Source organism: Sceloporus undulatus, chromosome 1 (assembly GCF_019175285.1).
Source record: "Sceloporus undulatus isolate JIND9_A2432 ecotype Alabama chromosome 1, SceUnd_v1.1, whole genome shotgun sequence".
NCBI lineage: Eukaryota > Metazoa > Chordata > Lepidosauria > Squamata > Phrynosomatidae > Sceloporus > Sceloporus undulatus.
In genome coordinates this window covers 37,253,352-37,265,961 of record NC_056522.1, presented here as the reverse complement: position 1 = coordinate 37,265,961, position 12,610 = coordinate 37,253,352, and the positions used below count along the sequence as shown (strand labels likewise).

Below are 12,610 nucleotides of genomic sequence, written 5' to 3'. Positions count from 1 at the left end.
CCAGGGTACCTGGAGGACCGCCTCTCTCCGTACAATCCGCCCTGCGCACTTCGATCTTCAGGGCAGCTACTGCTAAGAGTTCCAGAGGTGAAATATAATTCCACCTCTAGGAGGGCTTTCTCCATCTTAGCCCCAAACCTCTGGAACGCGCTGCCCTTCGAGCTCCGCTCAGCCACCTCCCTAGCCCAATTTAGGAAGGGGCTAAAAACCCATCTATTCGAACAAGCCTACCCCTGACCAGCAACTCTCCCCCCCCTGTCAGCACTGTAGGCCGGCATGTTAATTTTATTGTTTTTATTGAATTGTTTTTAATGTTATGTATGTCTTAGTTAGATGCTGTTCATGGCCCTTGATTTTCAGAAGCGGCGGTGCTATCAAATAAATTATTATTATTATTATTATTATTATTAACTTTCTGACAGTAAGAGCTGTTGAACAGTGGAACATACTGCCTTGAAGAGTGGTGGAGTGTCCTCCTTTGGAGGCTTTTAAACAGAGGCTGGGTGGCCATCTGTTGGGGGTGCTTTGTGAGTTCCTGCATGGCAGGGGGTTGGACTAGATGACCCTTGGAGTTTCCTATGAAAAGGAAAAAGCGAGAGGAGGGTAGGCTGTTTTCCTTCCTCTTCAGAGAAATCCCCGCCATTTCAGTGGCTGCTGCTGCTGCTGCTGCTGCTCCACATTCTTAGCATTCCTGGGCTGTGACTCCACTGCAGGCGGGCTTCTTCCCCTCCTCTCTCCTCCTTCTTCTCCAGGCTTTCCAAGAGAGAAAGAGCCGCCTCAAAACAGCCTCCTCCTTCTCCTCTTTCTAACCTCCCTTCTTCTCCTGGCTGCCTTCCCTCCCACCCTTTGGGCTCCCTAACCTCTTCCCTCCTCCTCCTTCCTCAGCTGCAAAACCTCCCTCTCTGAATTGTGTGCCTCCTCCTCTTCCTCCTCCTCTCTTTCTAAACTTCCTCCAAACTTTCCTCAGGGCCGCGCGTTTTTTCCTTCCCCTTTCCATTTCTTTTCCACCTCCCCCAAGAGCCGCCCTCTTCTTCTTTCCCCCTCTGCCCTCCTTTATCACTCATAGCTTTTAGTTTGGAACAGGGTTTTCTTTCTTTCTCCCCCCTGTTTCTCCTAGGTTTTGGATTTTCTTGGGCTTGAAGCAGAAGCCTCCTCCTTCATCCATCTTCTTTGGGGATTTATTATTATTACTATTATTATTACTGTTAGATCAAGTCCTGTTTTTTCCCCCTTGGGGTGGAGGATTTCAGAGAACTGGACTGCTTATTTGGAAGAAAGAAACTCCCCAAAAAGGACCCCCGACAAGTCATGTGAAACAGGTAAGGAGGGGACTATTATTATTATTATTATTATTATTATTATTATTATTATTATTATTAATCATAATCATACAAAGGCCTGTTTTTCTTTTCCCCTTGGGTTAGAAGATTTCAGAGAAATGGGCTGATATTTTGGGGGGGAGAGAGAAGCAGCCCCCTGAAAAGGACCCCCCCCCCCCCCCCCCCAAATCATGCTAGATTTTTTTTGTGGGGAATGTTGTTGCTGTTAGTGTTTTGGTGAGTTGAAGTTTTCCTGGTGTGTGAGCAAAGCTTTGTGGTCACAGCTCCCCAAAAGGTCTTGCTGGACACAGTTTAAGCTCTAGCCACAACTCCACTCTTGGGAGGTGTGTGGTTTTTGCCTTTCCTTTGCAGCCTAGGACCAGTTAGGATGCCCTTTGGGAGACTTGTTGTGTCTTGCCTCTTTCTGCCTCCTTGTTTTAGTTAAAACAGAGAGGGCTTTGCAGGCATGCATGCAGAAGGAGTTCTGAAAACAAACAAGGGGTCCCAATCACACTGCAGAAATCATCCACTCTGAGAGCCTAGGGATCCTGGGAATTGTAGTTTATTGTAGTGAAGACCTACCTGTTAACACAGACTTTTAAGGAATTGTTATAAGGACAGGCTGGGATGTTGTACCATTTCCAAAAAAATTTGATACAGATCTTTTAAAAATGTGTTTTATTCTTGTTATTAAAATAATACTATATTATCTGTTTTAATAGTGTAATAAGTTAATTCCTTTTCAATGTACTTTATGTTTTTAATTGTACTGTTTTTTAATGTTGTGAAGCCACTCTGAGTCCCAGTTCTGGGAAAAGAGCAGGATGCAAATAATAATAATGATAATGATAATAATTGTGGCCCCAGAGCTATCTCTGACAGAGAAGGCTAAATGTCTCATAGAATTACAGAACTCCCTAACTTCCATGGCAGTTAAAGTGGTCTCAAACTGGATTATTTCTGCACTGGGTTTTGGACCAAGGGGCTCTTGGAAAGAAGTGGCTTCACCACACTGCCTCTTCTTTAGTCAGCCTTCTCTACATCCACAATGCAGAAGCAATCCAGTTTGACACCACTCTTAAGTGGCTATGGAATTCTGGGATTTGTAGTTTGTTGTGGCTTTGCTTTTATGATTTCATGTCTAATTAACAAATTGTAAGCCGCTCTGATAGCCTTGGCTGAAGAGCGGGGTATAAATATGATTCCAAGTCTGTTTCTTTGTAGACTCCCTCTTCTTGAACCATCCTTCTTTGCATCTGAACTGCAGAAACAATTTGGTTTGACACCGCTCTAAGTGACTATGGAATTCTGGGATTTGTAGTTTGTTGTGGCTTTGCTTTTATGATTGTGTGTCTTTTATGATTACAAGGATCTTTCTTTGTACACTTTCTCTTCTTGAACCTGCCTTCTCTGCTTTCACACTGCAGAAACAATCCGGTTTGACACTATTCTAAGTGACTATGGAATTCTGGGATGTGGAGTTCATTGTGGCTCTTCTTTTATGATGGCATGCCTTTTATGATTACAAGGCTCTTTCTTTGTAACTCTCCAGTGATGCAGAAGTGTTGTAAGGAATGAAATAAAAGTAAAATGAAACCTTTTTTGCTTGATCTCCCCTCTTTCTCTTTAGTGATGCTTTTTATTCCTGCACACAGGTCTGCTGCTATGGTGCCACAACAAATCACAAATCCCATAATCCCATAGCATTAAACCAGGGCAGTTGAAGTGGTGCCCTACTGTATTATTTCTGCAGTGCGGATGCAGTGGTGGCTTGAAAATCTTGTAAACAGCTGAATTTTGCTGCTTGGCTGCTACCTGTCTTTTCTTATGAGGCACAACTGAACTTCCCACTCTGGGTTGGGTGGATTTTATCTTCCTGCTCTTTGTTAACTACCAGTCAAGTCTATACTGGCAATTCCTCTCTGGCAGATGTCATGACAAGAAGGAAAGAATGCGGTAGCATCTTCTTCTGCACCCAGTCTAACAAAATCCATTAATCTTTTTTATTATTATTATTTTTAAAAGTTTTGCAAAAGCTCTAATTTCAGGAATGAGTCATTTGTTTGCCTGCAGCGGCCACAAAATAGGTGTGTGTATTTAAAGATGGCAAAGGGGATGAGGTCTGCTGGTTTCTAACTTCTGTGGGCAAAGGGCCCTTGTGATTACAGGCCTCTTTCTTTGTACTCTCCAGTCATGTACCTGTAATGAGAGGTGTTGTAAGAAATGAAATAAAGGTATCAGATGCGAAGCCTCTTCCTTAAAATCCCCTCTCCTTCCTCCTTTGTGATGCCTTTTTTCCATGCGAAATGCACATGGGGAGATTAATGCAGTATGTGTGTGGGTTTTTGTTTTGCTTTTGTTTTGCTTTTAAAAAAGCAAACCACAGGAGCACTTCTTAGACCTTATGTGTATAGGTTACAATTTTTAAAACTTCTAAGGCGGTGGGTTTGGACCCAGGAGGGATCAAAGACACCAATTGTTTCAGACCAAAAGTCTGTCTGTTCAGCATCCTGTTTCCAAATGGAATCAGTCTCATGCTTCATCTGGGAAGTCCCCCCAAACAGAGTATAAACTGAACCACCTCTGTTGTTTACTGTTTGCTCCATGTCGATTCCATGTATCTGCTTTCTGGAGTATTTGCGCCAAGTTGAGCTAACCTATAACTTGTAGCTAGCTTACCTTGTGGATATGAGTGGTGGTTTCACTAGATTCTGGCCATGGCAGGGTGAGCAGATGTTGACTTTTCTCCCGACATGTCTTACATTTCAGTCTTTTGTGCAGGAGGAATTCCAGAATATCCTCCATTTGGAGCATTACTGAGAAGCATGAATGAGAGATCTTGTAGCACTTTTGGGACTAAGAAGAAGTTGGCAGCATGAGCTTTTGTAGACTTAAGTCTACTTTTTCAGATACATTTGAGAAGCATGGATTTATATTTGTATGTCTTTAGCTTTTATTTTGCAATGTCTCCAATTTGTCTTGAATGCTCTACATTTTTGTGGTGTCTTGTCCTCTTTTGCAGTTAGGTCTTAGGCTATGCATGGAAGAGAGGAGTGTGTTGAGCTGAAGAATGTGTTGATCTGGCTTTCTTTTTTACAGTCAGAACTCAAGCACAATATCTTTCTCTTGTTCTGTGACTACTTAGCAAGTTTATTCTTGTGTGCGGACACAAACACAAACGCTGGATTGTTCTGTACTTAAAGTTTGCCAGATGACAGGATGATGAATGTGTGAACTGTTGCCAATGAAAATTAAACAATGTTTCAAAGGATATAACAGTTTTCTTGACTCTTGTGATAGCCAATGCTTTACATGGTGTCAGTTGATATTGCAAAGGGGTGGCATACTATGGGCCAGGTGAGTGTGAAAAGTGTTATCTCATTGTGGGATAGCATAGTGTTGAAAGTGGTGCCTCGTGTAAAGCCCCAGACTTTTAGGGTCATTTAAAACCCAATTTGTTATTTTGCCCACCATTGCTTTGTGCTGTCTCCTTGAGTCTTTTGGTATAGATGAGGTTTGCTAGTACAGTATAGTGGGTGTGAGCCTGGAGGTGGGGCTGTACCATTTATAGTTGTATTTTTCAGGGTGTAGTAGTTGATTAATTTTCCTGATATGGAACATAATGGATTCTTGTATAACTTAAAATGTAGAGACAACAAAAATACGGTAATGGTAGAATTTTGGCTGCAAATGAAAAGGAGTTGGCTGCATAAGCAGGTTCAAAAACAAATGACTGTGATTAGGACTATCTCACAGACATTTTTTGAAGAATGTTTTTAAAAACTGTTAAAAACAAAACAATTGTCTGATTAAGATAAACAAACAAAAGGACATCAGAGCCCTCAAAGGAAGGGTGAATTGCTATTCAGACGATAAAGGTCATGGCAGTTTTTAAAACAAAAGCTGTCATGGCTTTCAGAGGGGAGTTTCTGCCCACCTTGAGAAACAAGAATGAATATGACTTTACCAGCCCCATGTACAAAATCTGATTAGAGTATTTCAGAAGACAAAGGGAAGACAGAGTGTTTTGCTTTTTTTTTTTCTGAGAAAGAGGATGGTTTGTGGTGGAGGAACAGAACAGTAGCCTAATTGATACTCTAGTTAACATGAAATGCTCAAATTAGGTTTCATGAGGACTATCACTGGATTAAATAAGTTTTGTTGAGGCTCTAGATTCAGTTTTGATAAATACTTTAATTAAAAATAACTTTTTTAAGACACGTGCTCCAGGATTAGTTGGGTTACACAATTTGTTAATCAGCACATTAAAATTGATGCAAATATTGTCCTGAAATATGATGTTGCAATTCAAGGTACATCTTTCTGTTCAAGATTTGAGACACTCCATTCCATTTCTCCTAACTGCCTTTCTGGGTTTTCATTCTACCACTTCTACAATCAGCATTGCATGTTCATTGAGCATAGTCCTTATTTAACTGCTTTTGGGGCTTTCCCTGTCCTAATGGAGTTGGGGGAGGTGGAGTGAAGTGGAATGATGGATTCCTCTGTTGATTTTGGTGGATGGCTCACAGTATCCTCATTTGGGATTCGCTGTGGACCAGGAAGTCCCCTCCTCTCTTGTATTTATCTCTGTGTTTCACTCTTTTCTTGTTGTGTGCTTCCAAGTCATTTTTTTATTTATTTATGGCAATCCTAAGGCAAACCTATCATGATTTTTTCTGGGCAGTTTTCTTCAGAGGGGTTTTCCCACTTCTATACTCTGAAGTTGAGAGTGTGTGACTTGCCCAAAGTCACCTTGTGGGTATTTTTTATGCTCGAGCAGGGAATCAAACCCTGGGCTGTGGAGTCATAATCCAGCTCTCAAATCACTGTGTCATGCTGACTCTCCTCTTTCCTTCCTGCTTCAAATTATTTAAAACAAAACAATTGTCTGATTAAGACAAATAAATAAAAAGACATAAGAGCCCCCAAAGGATTTCTCCAAACTGGGATGATTGCTATTCAGATGATAAAGAAAGTTCAGTTTAAGCAAGTGATGCTTGCCGGGCATCAGAATGTAGTTGTATGTTGATAGCACCTCAACAGGGCTGATGGATCAGGAAAGGAATCTTTGCATTGGGGTGAATAACTAGATGATAATGTTACCTCATCAGTGTACCTGTGTATTTAATGTGACGTTACCCAGCAGGACCCCTGAGGCAATAGACAATTGGGGGGGGGGGGAAACCACTTTAAAAACAATAAACAATTAACTAAAACCCCATTAAAACAGTCTAAATCAGTGATGGGGAACCTTTTACAAGACCGAGTGTCCAAACTACAACCCCAAACCCACTTATTTATCACAAAGTGCCACATTCCTCTGGCTTTCTAGTAACAAACTCTGGCAAAATCTGTGCTGGGGTAACAGAGTGTGTGCCCATAGAGTGCCACCTCTGGCATGTGTGCCATAGGTTCGCCACCACTGGTCTAAACTCTTCTTTAAAAATTACTGCAATTCTGAACCCAGACTAACAGTCAGAGGAGACCCCCATTAATTTTATGTGCAAAAGACCAATGTGAGATAGTATAGTATTCACTGCTCACTAGAGTCTATGAAGGAATGGAGCCAGCTGGGCCTCTGTCTGCTACAGAGAAAGCCCTCTCATGTGCACTAACCACTGTACACGCATGAGGTAATGGGATATGTAACAGGGCCTCTATATTATATGAACTATGTTATGCAAAGACTATGGCCCTATACAGACAGGCCAAAATAAAGCTGCTTTAGATCACTTTGGAGGTATGCTGTTTAAATGATGCATGTGTCCTAAGAGTCTGGAAGCCGAGCCAAAGCCACATTCCAGTCCTTAGGACTGGAGCATGGCTTTGGTGTGGCTTCTGGACTCTTAGGATGCATGCATCATTTAAACAGCATACCTCCAAAGTGACCTAAAGCAGCTTTATTTTGGCCTGTCTGTATGGGACTAATGTTATGCAAAGGGACCTTGTAGCTATGTAAAAGAAGTTGTTGCAGATGCACTTGGGGAAGTAGACCAAGTCTATGAAATTTTATGCTGCAAGGTCTTTTGCACAATTAGTCTCAATTGTGCTTGCATACTGATATTCCAGACTTACACTGCTGAGCTTCTGTGTCCCATTCTGAACCCACAAAAAAGATATTGTAAAGTGAGAAAAATAAAGAAGTGTCAAAATGATCAAGGGAGGAACTCTTGTGTAAGAAAAGGTTACTGCGTTTGGGGCTTTTAAGCTCAGTGGTGATGTGGCTGGTAGATGAGCCACATCAGCCATGACAGATCTCCTCTTAAAATTTGCTATTGTATCTTCTTCAGCTACTCCAAGTCAAAGATGAACTCTCTTGGTGCTGATCCTAGTTCAGTACCAGTAGAGCTCACTTTGAACTCAGGGGAGTCACAGGAGAAGCCATTCCATGATGGCGGATCCACTGATCATCTCTAGCTTGTGGGAAGTGAGTAAAGGGGAACATGATAATGGTATATTGTATGGAAAAATAGTGCAGGGAAGAGCTTTTTTCCTTCGTAACAGTGGAAGAAATAAAATATTCCCCGCCCCCACTCCTAAGACCAGACAGTTAAGCTAAGGAGTTTGCTACCCCAATTTGAGTGATGGCTACCATGATGAATGGTTTGCATGCAAAAGGTGTGTCTTATTATATCTAATTAAAGGGATAACTAGCAGATAACATAAAAGATTTGTCAGCCTAGAGAGTTAGCGTTATTACCATCAAGGTAAAGTGTGCTGGGCTAGTTAGACAAATAGTCCATCTTAATATAACAGCTATCTACATAGAACTGTTTCATTTTCAGCACTTCTGTAGTTGTCTCTTTTTCTGCTTGTGTATACTGTGATCTGGATTGTGTAATTTCATCTATTGCAGACAGGTAGATGAATCTTATGTATTGGCATTTTCTGAGTTCTCTCCGATCCCAGGATTTTTCTAGAATGTTAATACATCTTGGGAGCTGCTGTAAATTGATGAAGCAGAACCTGAGAAGAACCCTGCTGGATCAGTCTGAAAGCCTATCTAGTGCACTATCCAATTTCTGACAATAGCTGGCTAGACTGAAGAATCAATCAAGACATAAGGACATAAATTGCTAGAGACCAGCGATTGAAAAGCACACTTCTCTAAACTCAGATGTAGCAGATAGTCACTAAGATTAGAAGCTATTGATAGCTTTAAGATCTGTCAACTGATCCAGTGCCTTTTAAAAGTATAATTTGGTGTCCCATATCTATGAAGGGAAATTCCATAGTATAAATGTGTTCTACATACCTCCCAGCCATACTACTACCTCAGGGCTGTTCATATAGTAACAGGCAGTCGTTCTTTATGTTTCCCCAGTCCTACCTGGAAATTCCAGAAGCTGTCTGGGATCATTAGCAAGCCAAGCATGTGCTCTTCCATTGAGCGCTGGCTTGTCCCTTAATCTCTAAGATTTAACCTTTGTGATTATTTATTGCATTAGATATGCCTTTATAAGATCCTTATATTCTTTTGGCATAGGATATCTGGCAAATGTTGGAAGTCTTTACAACAAAGATAATACAGTGCACTGTAATTGTAATAATAATGTAGCAAAATTGATTGTCTGAATCTATTTTATTTATTTATTTAATTTGTATCCCCCCTTTCTCCCATCATGGGATTCAAGGTGGTGTACAGTACCCAAAGCAAAACACCACAATGCATTTTTAAAAGTTCCTAATATAAAAATTAAAACACAAATGAACTAAATTCAATGTTAAAAACTGCATTAAAAACATCAAAACAGCACTAAAACAGATTGAAATAAAAAACACTACACTCCCTCCATTAAAAGCACTACTACTACAACATACTAAAAACCAAATGCCTCCCTCCAATAGGACCCCATACCAAAGAAACACAAGAAGACCACTGGGCTCATCTCCCTAGTTGTGTGGCTTATGCGAAGTTCTCATTCTGGGAAGACTATGGGGGGAAATGACATCTGCTCGACTTCCTGGTGGGGGGGAGGAGGCAGAACTGTTCACGGATGAGGAGGATGAGGTTATAGCAATCCCACCTTGTGCACAACCATTTCATCCGGAGAACATTGTGATATTGTTGAGGAAGGCAGTGAGGGCTGTAGGCCCCTACACTGTTATCCACAGCTGATTTATACTGTGCCTTTGTGGTCCTGTGGTGCTCAAAGTGGTTCACATGGTAAGAAGCACAGTACAAATAGACACAAAACCAGCATATACATAAAACATTTTTGTTCACATATGAACTAAAAATATTATACAAAGGTTGACAGCAGAAAAACATTGTGTGTGTGCCATCAAGTTGCCTGTTTGTCCCATTAATTTCATAGGTTTTCTTAGGCAAGGAATACTCAGAGGCAGGCAGTGAGGGTGCTAGACCCCTGCACAATTACACACAACTGATTTATACTATGCTTTTTTATAGTATAAATCTAACGTGCCTAAAGTGGCACCTAACGTGCTTAAAGTGGTTCACCACTGATTTATACTACAGTTCCTTCTTCTGAAATACAGCCTACAGCACCTGGTATTCATTGGCAGTCTTTCATCCAAGTGCTAACCAGAGTCAACCCTGTTTAGCTTTCAAGATGGGATCTGGTGCCATCAGGAAAACATTAAATATCTTATAACCCATTGAAAGAGAAATGTTTGTAGCTTAAGGTGAAAGAATGCCAAAGATGATGGATTCCTAAGGAACACCTTGGAGCTGCTTCTAAAAAGTGTGTATTTTATGTTTACTTATTGTAACAGCCCAAGAAGGTACAGTAGTGCAGAGAAGCTGATGTACTGAAACTGATCTTAAAACCTGGGCAGACCTATATAAGAGGACATGGCCATTAAAGTCCTTAATATTTATTTTTTTAATCTGTCACTTACAGAGATGTGGTTCCAATATAGGCATTTTAAACTTAACAAGTCATGCCTTGAGGACTAGGCCAGTTGATATTAGGAGATTGATATACATTTGCTACAGCTTCCCTGGTATTGTATAAATTGGGCTAACTATACTCCTATGTGTATACTGGAACTTCATGAGTTACTAAACTGCTGCATACTCCTGTGAGAAGGGCTGAGAAATATGATTTATTGTTCTAAGTAGCTCAGACTCAGGAATTCCATGCAGATTCACTGCAGATAAGTTCACAGGACTGAAATGGGAGTTGTTTGAAATGCAACTGTAGGTAACTGTATGAAGCAGCTTTTATTTAGCAGAAAGGAAGTGTGTGAACATAGAAATAAGTTAGCTTTTAACAGTATATATGTTCTTGTGCCTCCTCTGATACTTGAACAAGAGGCAATAGCTACCTGGCTGAAGTGGCTTTTGGCCCCATTTCTGTAGTTTTGTTTTAAAATAGTCTGATGTTTTAGGTTAGTGGGACATCTGTATATGTGGGCTGTTTGTTACTGTAGACAACTGTGACAGTTTCAGCAGTAACAATATAGTCTTATGCATGATCGGAAGATCGAGTTCAGTGAGCTTTACTCCCAGGAAAGCCATGCATCTGATAAAGTGGGTTGGAGACCAGGGAAGATTATGCCAACTAAGACTTGGTAGACTATGGTGCCAAAAAAACTCTTCAATTGTTTTTTCTGTAAAAGATTAATACAACTCCCTTATTTCCAAATCCCAGGTAAGCATGCATAAAATTACATTGATGTTACTGTAGTATGCCTTCCAGTCATTCCTGACTCATGAGGTTTTCTTGGCAAGATATGTTCAGATGAGGTTTGCTTTTGCCTTAGCCTGAGGCTGAGACTTGCCCAAGGTTACCCAGTGGGCTTCATGGGTGAGCAGGGAATCAAACCCTGGTTTCTGCCTGAATTGTAGAGTTAAAAACTTTTGGAAACAAAACAAAACAAAAACAAATGTTGTATTATCCCATGGTCATTTTGCTTTTGTTTTTAATAAGATATTAAAATAGGGAAGCCTGTCTTTTGGTAATCATTTATGGTACCACAGTAATAGCCTAGGTGCAATGTTATTCATGGAAACAATTAATTGGCAGCTGTTGTTTAATGCTCTTCTCACTGCTCTTCTCAGTTGGTCATTAATTGGCAACAGATGCTTTGTGCTTCTACCATTGCTTCAATATATAGGCTCCTGTGAAACTGATCTGATCATACAGTTTTACATAATCCACAAGTGTCTAAACTAAGGTGTAAAATCAAAAATGGGAAGAAAGGGGGACTGTGTGCATGAATGCATGAGAAGCTAGAGAAACATCAGTCCAGTGCAGACAATATCATCCACCCGTGAACCATAGTTAAGAAATGAGGTCTCATGAATATACATGCCATCTTTCCCTTCTTGAGTGTTTTAACACTTTTTAAAAAAAGTTTTAAACCATGCAGGTTTTCAGTTGAGCAGATATTAATGTTAGATAACAACTGTAAATCCATTTTCAGGTATGGCATGTTGCTGCTGCTCCTATTGGTATAGTCAGTGATGAGAGCTGATGAAAATTTCAGTTCAGAAGAGAATTTCAGTACTGAAATATCTGGAAAGTTCTCCATCCCTCTTTTAGTGTAAAACATATAACCGAACTAACAAATTTTGCTACTCTTTTGCAAAAGAGGGAACCTGGAGATAGCAAGGTGTTCTGGAGGAATACAGAAAGGGAGCATATGTCCTCAAATCTGGTTTATCTTGTTCAAGCCATAGTTTGCAGAGAGCCCCTCTTAACATTAGGAAATTGCATCTTACTGAATCAAAGGCCCTGTACAGATGGGCCTTGAAGCACGTACTGAGTACGAGCTAGGGTTGCCCGGGAGTGACCTTTTGAGATGCTCCCTAACCCTAGGACGTAATCAGTACGTCAAAATGGTGGCGCCCTGTCTACATGGGCACTGCCATTTTGACGTAACGGCTGCGTCGCATCCAAACGGCACAGTGTGGCTGTTACGTCCCGGCACTGCGTCAGGCCGCTTGTGGCGGCCTAAGTGCAGCACAGGAAGGAGCTCCGAAATGGAGCTCCTTCCTGGAGGGCGCCTCATTTCCACGGCAACTAGATTGCCGCAGGAACGGCGCGAGGGGGAAAGGGGCCCAGCAGCCCCTTTCTCCCCTGGCTGTGGCTCCCGGGGTGTCCTGGGACATGAAGCCCCAAGGACACCCCTTTTCGACACCCTGGTCCCGAAAAGCGCTGTATTGGGGCGTTTGGGCTGCCGCTGTGGCTGCCCTGGCCCCAATATGTTGCGCAAAGGGGTGGCTGCAGCCAGCCCCAAATTGGCGGTCTGTATCCTGCCAAAGTTTCACTTTCTGCTTGTACTGCAGGACTGGAATTAATTAAATTAACTTACAT

The 12,610-nt window shown here is 41.4% G+C and overlaps 1 protein-coding gene across 2 annotated transcripts in view; it reads left to right on the top strand.

The window, feature by feature from the left end:
- The first annotated feature begins 960 nt into the window (after window positions 1–960).
- Window positions 961–12,610, top strand: part of PTPN14 (protein tyrosine phosphatase non-receptor type 14) — a 219,531-nt gene continuing 207,881 nt past the window's right edge. For both annotated transcript variants that reach the window (XR_006104577.1, XM_042474253.1), the window contains exon 1: window positions 961–1,319. The gene's annotated coding sequence lies outside the window, so the exon portion shown is untranslated. The remainder of the gene's footprint in view (window positions 1,320–12,610) is intronic.